This window comes from Temnothorax curvispinosus, unplaced genomic scaffold (assembly GCF_003070985.1).
Source record: "Temnothorax curvispinosus isolate PA1 unplaced genomic scaffold, ASM307098v1 QBEX01008876.1, whole genome shotgun sequence".
Taxonomy (NCBI): Eukaryota; Metazoa; Arthropoda; class Insecta; order Hymenoptera; family Formicidae; genus Temnothorax; species Temnothorax curvispinosus.
In genome coordinates this window covers 422-11529 of record NW_020218656.1, presented here as the reverse complement: position 1 = coordinate 11529, position 11108 = coordinate 422, and the positions used below count along the sequence as shown (strand labels likewise).

At 31.6% G+C, this 11108-nt stretch overlaps 2 long non-coding RNA genes across 2 annotated transcripts; both read left to right on the top strand.

Annotated features, from left to right (window-relative positions):
• The first annotated feature begins 6 nt into the window (after positions 1-6).
• Positions 7-694, top strand: LOC112458419. Its single transcript, XR_003041206.1, has 3 exons — positions 7-142; positions 216-516; positions 606-694. It is a non-coding gene; the product is annotated as an uncharacterized LOC112458419 (long non-coding RNA).
• A 387-nt stretch (positions 695-1081) lies between these two features.
• On the top strand, positions 1082-3742 carry LOC112458420. The gene is made up of 3 exons (XR_003041207.1): positions 1082-1258; positions 1351-1459; positions 3697-3742. It is a non-coding gene; the product is annotated as an uncharacterized LOC112458420 (long non-coding RNA).
• The last annotated feature ends 7366 nt before the right edge of the window (positions 3743-11108 follow it).

Here is an 11108-nt window from a genome sequence, read left to right as displayed (position 1 = left end):
ACAGCCCATCGGAAGCAGTAATAGTTCTGGAGACTGTAGTCGCATTATCTTACATACGTATGATGCGTGAGTGTGTCATATATACGTACGTTTGTGCTTGTGCTGTCGAGCGCTTTTAATTGTATACAACATTTTTATATGAGTAAGTAATTATTATATTCTAAAACTTGCATATTAATGATAAGAACTTAATTATCTATATGTGCTGTAAATAGGTAGCTGGTGATTCAAGATCTATTTTTTGACCTATATAAGAGAGAGATTTGCAGAAGAAAAGAAATATACCAAAGTATTAATAAGGATCAAACATATTCTTGATGTATGTACTCGGGTCGCGAGGCTGAGCAATATTCTAAGGAAAGTATTATACAATTGAATCGTTTTATATTGTGCGCAACGCTCATCGCGACAGCCATGATGTACATGATTATCTTACATACGATGCGTGAGTACGTATACACGTGTGTCAATCGAGGAGTGCAGAGTGCTCTTTATTTACAGCATATTTATATATAAGTAATAATTTATATTCTAAAAGTTGTATATTAATGATAAAAATTCAATTAACCCATACGTGCTATAATTATTTATTGTGCTATGAATAGTAGCTGGTGATGTAGGATTTATTTTCCAATTTACAAGAGAAATTTACAAAAAAGAGGAAATATCAATTAATTTTTTTACGTTCTATAATAGATTTGTCCTTGGACATTAAAAATATCATCAAGGTTTGTCAATGCTATTATTTCAATGGTACCAAACAGTGTAACTTTCTATAAAATAACCTCAAAATTTAGCGAAATATGTAAATGATAACGTATAAATAAGCTGGTACACTATGCATGAAGACGATTTGTTGAAGTATTGTGCGGCTTTAATACATCATTGTTTGCATATATCACTGTAAAAGTAATTTAGTATAAAATTGGTATAAAGTTGATAGATATGTAACAAACGATCAGTACAAACAAGACCAAAACTGACTTTTTATTTATTTCTATATTTTTTTCACATATATGTGCTATAATCACACTCTAAAGTATATAAATAGATTATTGTAAGCATATTTTATATGTACAAGGCAATGAATATGTCTTAACATATGGGATCAACAATTGTTGTATCAAATTCAAAAAACCACCATTTGAAAAATTTGACCCTGGCTAAGATAAACATCAGTGAACAATATATTATAAGGAAAACTCTGTACAAGATACTAGAAATGCTAAAAGATGACCAAGAAGCTTTTACACAATTCGTAAGTAAAACTGCTTATTATAATTAAATTATGTATATATTAAATTACAACCTTTTTCTTATCTAAACTATATTGAATTCTTCTTGTTTTAGAGGCTATTAGACAACAATCCCTTGTAATACAGAGAAAGACTTGGAATATTCTATAATGGAATAGCTTAGATTTGCAAACATCCGTAAACAAAGGAAAAAATCTTAAAAGGTAAAAAAGTAATATAATGTATTTATGTCTGTTAAGTTAGCACCCTCCATAAAAAACCGGAATAACACATATGCAAAAATTAAGTGTTCTTTATGCGTTAATTATATGTGCTCTATTCACGATTTTTGTGCTCGAGCAGTTTCGTGGGAAATTGCAATTGAAAGTGGAGATGCTGGCTTAACGTAAGCTAGCACCCCTACTCATTAAAATTATATTATAAAATAAAATACTCAATATAGTAGAATTATGTGCTTTTTATGTGCTTTCAAATGCCTCAAACAAAATTAGTCTATCTGTAATAGTTTAAAAAATATACGCAAAAAAAGATCTATATACTATACTGATATAAGAGTAAAGTATCAGTTAAAATACAGAAAGCATAATAATTCTTGTCTTAAAATGTTTCTTGATTAATGTGTTCTCGAAATATGCACAATGAAATTTTCGTGCTTATCCCCTTTGACCGACTTGAACGTGAACACCCCATACGTACAAAAGTAAAGTACCAGTTAAAATACAGGTAGCAAATTGGTTTTGGTCTTAAAATATTCCTCAATTTATGTGCTCCCGAAATATGCACAATGATTTTAAAAGCATAAAAATCACATTAATTTTTTTTGTCAATGTAATTTTTTGATACAAATTTTTTTAATAAACATAATTATATATGTAATATCTAAATATTCTATTACCATATTCTTTTGTACATTATAAAACAAATATATCTTTCAAGTATTAGTCGCGCAATTGTAGCGTGAACTGCACTATCATTCATGTAACATTATCATAAAAAACAATACACAAGAGATTCTATATAAATACAAATTAAAGTTTACTAAAGAGTAACTAATTTTGAAAATTATATTTTGTTTCTATTATTAGAAAGGGAATGTTAAAAATTAGTTAAAAATATGTTTACTTATATGTATTTATATATTGTTCAGAATCTCAGTGAAAAATTCTCCATAATATTTAGCAACTTTGCAATACTTATTCATAACTCATATTAAATAACTTTAAAAATGTATACAAATACATATATTTAATTTTATAAATATTAATATAATTATATTACTTATATACAAAATTATATTTTACTTGTATACCTCAATTCTTCCTATCTATTCCTGCATGCACTTCTTCCATCTACTCATCTCTATCAAATATTTGATACTGATAACTATCCCACGTTTTGCTAACAATTTTACATATATAACAATATTTATGTAAAAAATACTACATTTAAAAATTTTTATGAAATCTTATTAAACAAGTTAATCAATACATTAACCAAAACAAAAATCTTATTCTGTTTATTTTGAAAACACATAAATTGAGGAACATTTTAAGACTAAAACCAATTCGCTATCTATATTTTAACTGGTACTTTACTCTTGTACGTATGGGGTGCTCACGTTTTGGTCGGCCAAAGGGGATGAGCACAGAAATCTCATTGTGCATATTTTGAAAGCACATAAATTGAGGAATATTTTAAGACTAAAACCAATTCACTATCTGTATTTTAACTGGTACTTTACTCTTGTACGTATGGGGTGTTCACGTTTGGGTCGGTCGAAAAGGATGAGCACAGAAATCTCATTGTACATATTTTGAAAGCATATAAATTGAGGAATATTTTAAGACTAAAACCAATTCGCTATCTGTATTTTAACTAGTACTTTACTCTTGTACGTATGGGATGTTCATGTTCAAGTCGGTCAAAGGGGATAAGCACGAAAATTTCATTGTGCATATTTCGAGAACACATTAATCAAGAAACATTTTAAGACAAGAATTATATTGCTTTCTGTATTTTAACTGATACTTTACTCTTATATCAGTAGTATATAGATCTTTTTTTTACGTATATCTTTTAAACTATTACAGATAAACTAATTTTGTTTGAGGCATTTGAAAGCACATAAAAAGCACATAATTCTACTATATTGAGTATTTTATTTTATAATATAATTTTAATGAGTAGGGGTGCTAGCTTACGTTAAGCCAGCATCTCCACTTTCAATTGCAATTTTCCACGAAACCGTTCAAGCACAAAAATCGTGAATAGAATAATTAGCACATAAAGAGCATTTAATTTCTACATATGTGTTATTCTGTTTTTTGCGGAGGGGGAGGGGTGCTAACTTAACAGACATAATATATTTTGATACATAGACTAAATCACTGAAGATGTTACTAATATTTCTGAAGTTGAATGAGAAATTCTTATTTTTCAGCAACTGTTTGGTAAAGATCCGGAAAGATTAATAATCTGTTTAAAAGGAAAAAATAAAAGTTTGGAAAAAAATAGTAAAAGAGTTATATTAAACTAAAGCATCTGTATCGCATTGCCTAAAGAAGAGTTAGAAGGCACCTTAATTTCCCTTATCCGAAGGCTGACTTCAAAAATCCCTTCCTAGGATTCCTTCCTAGGATCAATACTTTCTGAGGTAATTGGCAGAGATAATTTGCAGAAATAATTGGCACACGAAATAAATCTCATAATAAAACCTATATATGTATATGTATATGTATATATTTGTTCATATAAATAAAACTACTTTTTTATGGTAATTAGTGTAGTGCATTTTATTGAAAATAAATACATACTCCCTGAAATGAAAATAAAATATCAATAATGACTTTAAATAAATGTTAGAATTAATATTACGGTAATCTTAATATAATATTGTAATAAAGTTGATAGTTTGTTTAAATTTTTATCTCAAAAACATTACAGGAATGATAGAAAAACCTTAGCAAAATGTTATTTGCAACGTTATGGCACTCCCATTTCAACATTACTGAAATTTCGGAATCGTGGTCAAAGTATATTCATAATGATGTTCTATACAACATTAAGAACTACATATTTAACAACATTACAAGTTCTAGAATATTGTTGCAATAACATTGTAATAATGATTTTTTGCTTACTGGGTAGTAAGACTAACTCGCAAGTAAATTTCAGTTGGAATCTAATATAAGCAGGCCTTCGGCGAAGCAAAATCATGACTATGATCAAGAATATGTTTTACGAAGGACAGGAAATTGTTCCGGATGATCCTATACAGGGTGATCCGAAACAATTTGATATGAGAAAAAGTATCTGAAATATTTCCCGTATATTTTTGAAACATTTCAAAGATATTTTCGAAGCATTTCAGAGATATTTATTAGGCATTTTAGAGGTATTTCTTAAGCATTTCAGAGATATTTCTTAAGCATTTCAGAAATATTTCTAAAGCATTTCAGAATTATTTCAGAAATATTTCTGAGATTTCAGAAACATTTCTGAAATCTCAGCTTGGCGGACATTTTAGCTTTCTGAAACATATCTGAAACATGTCTAAAATGTTTTTTTGAAAGGTTTCATATTTCATTGACAGTTTTTTGAAAGCTTTCTGAAATATTTCGATGCTGTGTGGGTTGTACCTTTTAATACTCAAAATAACTGCTATATTTCTCAAACTTTTTTGTTAATAAGTTTTTAATGAAGAATGAGCGACGGCTAAGTTATAAGGAAAAGTTACTCACGGTCATGTCACTTTACAACATATGTCAAGGTCATGGTTATTGGGGCTGGTTTCCCTATACTAAATAATTACTCGTAAATAATCTGTTTTATTTTAATTATCAGAAAAACTTAATTACATATTCTAAATGATAAATATTTTCCTTTACACAGTACGAGCGACGGAAAAGGTCAGTGATCTTGAACTTCTTCAAGGTTAAGGTCAACATTAAGATAGGTCAAAAGTCATTTGGGGCTGACTGTGTAAGAGCCTCCGCACAAGACTCTCGTATGCTAACGTAGCGTAACGTAACGTGAGTCAACGCACAAAAAATCGGTTACGATTTTACGGTTATACGTTTCTTGTGCGTTGATCCACGTTACGTTACGTTACGCTACCATACGAGAGTCCTGTGCGGCTCTAAAGAAAAATATAGTAATTATTTACTTTAGGGGACACCACACCGATGATTTTGAGCTTTACACATGTTGTCAAGAACATGACCCTGAGTAACTTTTTCTTATAAGTTATTCAACAGTCATTGCTTATTTAAAAGTTATGGACAAAAAAGTTTGAGACATATAACAGTTTGTCAGTGCTAAGAAAAGTAATTTACTAATATGTGTGTATGGACAGTACACATGTAGGCGGGGGTGGGTGGAGGTAGACCTGGGTTCACGTGAAAAGTTGAAAATCCGAACCGTACAAATGTTGTGTGAATGAAAAAGTGTATGCGTGGATGCAATGGAGGGCTGTCATGTGGAGGGCTGCCATGTGGGGGGCTGCCATGTGGGCGGGCTGCCATGTGGGGGGCTGCCATGTAGGGGGCTGCCATGTGGGGGGCTCCACTCCAAAAAACTAACCTAACCCAACCCAATTGTTGTATGGGTGGAAAAGTGTATATGTGATCCACTCAACAAGATTTTTTGGAGGTGAAGCCCCCCGCACAGGGGCAGAACCCACTGCATCCACGCACACGCTTTTCCACCCACACAACAATTGGGTTGGGCTATATAGAATTACGTACTATTCATTATATTTTTTTTGTTAATAACTTTTTAATAAGCTATGATTTTTTACTAAAACCTTCACAACATTACTTAAGGTAATGACCTTGACAACATATTTCAAAATTATGAAAAGTGGAGATGGCTCTCTAAATATTTGCCATCTTTTTTGTTTATAACTTTTAAATAAGTAATGACCGCCGATTAAGCATAAGAAAAAGTTGTTCATGTCCTTGGCAATATATGTATATCCAGCTCAAAGTCATCGGCGTGGTGTCCCCTAAAGTAAATAAGATTGTACGTCAGCGCTCTTTTAGCTGTCCGAAGCCGGCTGAGCGCCGAGCGCACACGTACATACACGGCTGCTCACTCGTGTGCGCCATCCAATGACGTGTATAGGGGAGACCGGGGCACCATGAGCCACAAAAATTCAAACTCTGAAAAGTACTTTTAAATATAATATTTTTTCTCATTTTTTTTTAAATAATTAAAGCATTATGTATATTTTAAAAATTATTTAGCGTACTTGGCAAATATTGATTAGTTTTTGAGAAAAAAATTAAAACACATTTTTTGAGAAATGACCCAAGGTACCCCATACCCGGGGTACCATGGGTCTGTCACTGGTCTGTCATATGGAGCACTATGAGTCCCACACAAAAACTAGGTTTATTTATTCAAGAAATAACGAAAAGTTACAAAAGTTGAAAAGAAATTTTATTTTATACATTTTCTTATGACATTGTTCAGGATTGGGCAGGACAAACAAAGATATCAGAACCCACTACTGAAATATCACTTTTTTGGAGAAAAACTAACTTCTGACATGTTTTCTTCAATCATAAATAACATATATCATCAACCTATCATCAACCTATCTATCTATCATCAACCTTGGTGGCGTGTGTGACGGGGAGCCGCAGCATTAGGTGTCGCATGGTGCCCCGAATGCACTTAATATAGAAAACGGTGAAACGTAATAAAAAAAGTAAATAATACATGATTATCTGCAGTGTAGTAAAATGACAAAAGATGCTAGAACGTTACACCTAATTTTTGGTACGTGTATATTTTACTACAAAAACAATATTAAAACGTTTCTAAACGGTTAAAAAATTATTTACGCATCACGAAAATCATTTATGTCACGTGCGTCTCGAGACTACGGACTTTGATGACTGCCACCTAGATACGAAGTATGAGCGACGAAATAACTGTCACATGTTACTAGTTGAATCAACCTAAACATTCTGGATTACCCTAAACAGTCAATGACCCATGGTACCCCGTGGCTCATGTAGTGTCCCGATCTCCCCTATACAATATATAAACTGACGTTGACCTTGACCCTTCCGCTTTCTTCGTGCGTTTGTTTGGCAGTGCTAAACAAAGTATTGTTCGAGTAACACGTCTTTGAAATAGCAACGCCTTTCTAGAATCCCGCCAAATGCGAGATGCGTTCTATCATACGTTTTTCCAAGGTAAAAGGTGAACGCTCACTGTTTATGAGCGACAATTTGTCTGTGAACTTTCGCTGAAGTTCACGTATTGCGTTGGGGAAACGTATGACAGAACGCACCGGGAGCATCCTCTTTGACCACGTTGCGATTGACCACACTCATAGTCCCCTGTGCTTGGAGTTTTTCCACTAGACCAACCAAACAGATATTTTTATTTTAAATCAGCCAGTTGACGACGTGGTCAATTAAGTCCCATTCAACACACCTCGCATTTGACGGGATTCTAGATCGGCGCTGCTATTTCAAAGACGTTAGAGAGCCTTTAATCAGAGTGGCAACATGTGGATACCACTTTTGATTGGTTCGCCATGTTTCATTCGTTTCCGCCAGTTTTTCAATCTCATTACTTTATAAATTTTGGATTCTTGTTAAAAAAAATTGGAATAAATTAGAAATAGAAAATAGAAAATTAACTATTGCACATTATTTTATTTCACATTTCATAATAGATTTCCATTTTACTTAAAAGAATGATGCATCGCCATGGACTTATTATCATAATATTTTCTGTTTGGCAATAGTATTCTACGTTTATTTTTAAATTCTAAACGCACAATAGCAAATTTGTTTAACATTCCGGGAAAAAATATTCTTATCTGATCATATATGATCATATCAATTTGGACATATATGGTCAGATATGGAAATTGGCCAGATCTGAGGATATATGATCTGGTATTATTGTATATGTTAATATCTGATCAAGTATGATCAGGTACGAACTGACACATCCGTATTTCATCAGGTATGATCTGATACGTATGCATTTTGACATATATGTCTATGTATGATCATATATAATCATAGATAATAATATTTGTCCGTACATAATCCAGTCTGGACATATATATTTAAGTAAGTTTCAGAAAAAATTGTTATATATTTTTAAAAGTTATTTTTTTTAAATGTGCCACTTTATTATAAAAATAGACTCCACGATACAACTAATACAAAAATTGTGCCGCTCCATAGCGCGATACAGTGTCGTGTCTTTTGATACCGTTCTTATAACACTGTTTGTCAAATTTTAAATACGAGAAACAGATCCCATCGAATGCCATCTATCGAATACTTTGAGATGCAATATCTGATCTGATCATATATAATCTTATATGACTATATAGGATCATATATGATTATATGATTTTCAGTTTAAATTATAAGATGTTTGCAAAATAATACGATTAATATATTTATTTATAAGAACTATAATATATATTATATAACAGTTTTTTTCACGAATTTACAGGTAAAATTTCACTGTTTACGAAAATATTTAATAAAAATTAATATGTCAATTAAAAAAGATTAAGTGTCTTTTTATTTTTTTTTTTATCTGAGGATGGTTCAAAGCGAAGGATCGAAACGTTTGATTGTTTTTTATATAAGTGTTTAAATACAGTTAGATTTGTTGCCTTGCTACCGGCGCGGCGTTTTGGCTCTCATTTGCCTATATTGTACTTGTTTGTTTATTAAGTGTCTTATGCAAAATTAGAAAAAAAAGAAAATTTAAAATAACACAAGCAATGAAATGCCGTTTTTGGTCGAAGTGGATCTTGGTGCTTAATAATATTTCACAATATTAATTATTATTAAATACATTTTTCAGTTTTTTAAACTGCGTGCCAATATGGACTTTGTCGGACTTAAGACGTTTTAGTGTAAATTGAAATATCATTATATCCCAATCTGGTCATATATAGACAGATCTGATCATGTTTCAATGACATCCTCGGGAAATCCAAAGGACATCCAGGACGGACAATCGGGATATCCTGGGAATATCCCAATTAAATCCTAGGATATACTTTGGATGTCCTGAGGAAGAGCAAATAATCCCCGAATACTAGTCCTCATGACATCCTGAGGATATCCTGTCAGACGTCCTGAGGACTTCTATGGGATACGTTATGGACATTTTTTAGGCGTCTGAAGAGAAAGATTCTGAAAGTAAAATCGAGCTATTAACCCAATCAACAATAATTGTTTTATGTTTAAAAGATTTTTTTCCTTTCTAAAAAAAGGCATGTTAAATCGATACTCGCATCTCTCAAAGTCTTCTCAAAAGTCTCGAATTGCTTTGTTGGCTCTTTTCCGCGATGCTGATTGATTCTGTTGCTGCGCTAACTTCGTGAGCGGCTGTCATAGCATATTTTGACAGTTGTGTGTAATATTAAAGCTAAATAGCGCGCGCGAAGCGCGCGTCTGTGATGTCTAGTAATATCTAAAAAATATACATCTTAATATTTTAAAAATATACACATCTTGCGAATGTCATGATTTTGCTTCGCCGGAGACCTGCTTATATTAACCCTCAACTGAAATCTTCTTACGAGTTAGTCTTACCATTATGCGCCGCCTAGTGGCGTCGTTCCAAACTAGCACAATGACATCCTCTGAAAATCCGAAGGACATCCAGGAAAAATGCGCTACCATGCATCTTTCTTAATTAAAAATATTTCATAATATTTCAAAAATATTTGAAAAAAGATTATAGAACCAATAAAAAATTTAAAATATTTTTAAATATTTTGGAACGATATTATAAAACAATAAATATGTAGATTTAAATTCGGCGGCAATTTCATAATTTTTTTTGTCCCAATACTTAATTGCCGCCGAATTTTTGACAGGTCGGTACGATCAAACAAAAAGAAAACCTCAGACTCAACGTGTCCACTGCGTCATACCAAGTCATACCAAAAATTATAAATTAATTGTTAAAGATTACTCATTTTCGAATGATTATACTGAGCACAAAATAATAAAATTATAAATAATATGTTCTTAAACAAATGTACTCATTGAATTAAACTTTCTCATAAATCTATTTTTTTTTGCCTTTCCCACACTATTCATCGCAATTGTCGTGTGCTATGCCGAGATCTTCATCATGCTTTAGTAAAAAAGTATATCTAAATCGATTCAGAATTGTCTGAAACGCGTTTTTAACTACACTTTTGTGAGTCAAATATTACTACTGCCTCACAAAAGAATGTATAAAAAATTCCCAAAAATTCTGCGCAACTTCCAACTAATCTTAAAATTTTTCTAATACTCCCTAGAATATTCCCTATAAATTTCAAAAAAATATAAAATGGGGTTTTTGAGATATTCAAATTTTTGTGTATTTTTTTACTTTATTAGTTTAAAATCATTATTATAAAAATTTGGAATAATTTTTTTTTTAACTATGATCTAAATAGCGTATTTTATGTTTAATGAATTTTTTTCTTAGACGTTGTCTAATAGGCGAAAAAATTCATTGAAAATTTTGCAGTCCTCATTTTGCGCAGGCTCTATTTCGGAAACGCTACATTTATTATAGAAACGATTTAACAGGGGTCTAATACTCGTAAAGACCTGTTAAAAAACGAGCGGCCATCAAAAATAAAAAGGTCGAAGTTTGACCCCTTGCGAATTGGCGTGGAATGCCCCATATATATATATATATATATATATATATATAATATAATTTTCACCCTTTCTTTGCAAACAGTTCAAAAATGACAATTTTTTAATTATGTCATTGTTGTAGGGTGAAAATTCAATACACTGAATAAAGAGCTAATATATGTATAGCTCTAGATATATTTGTTCCTCTACA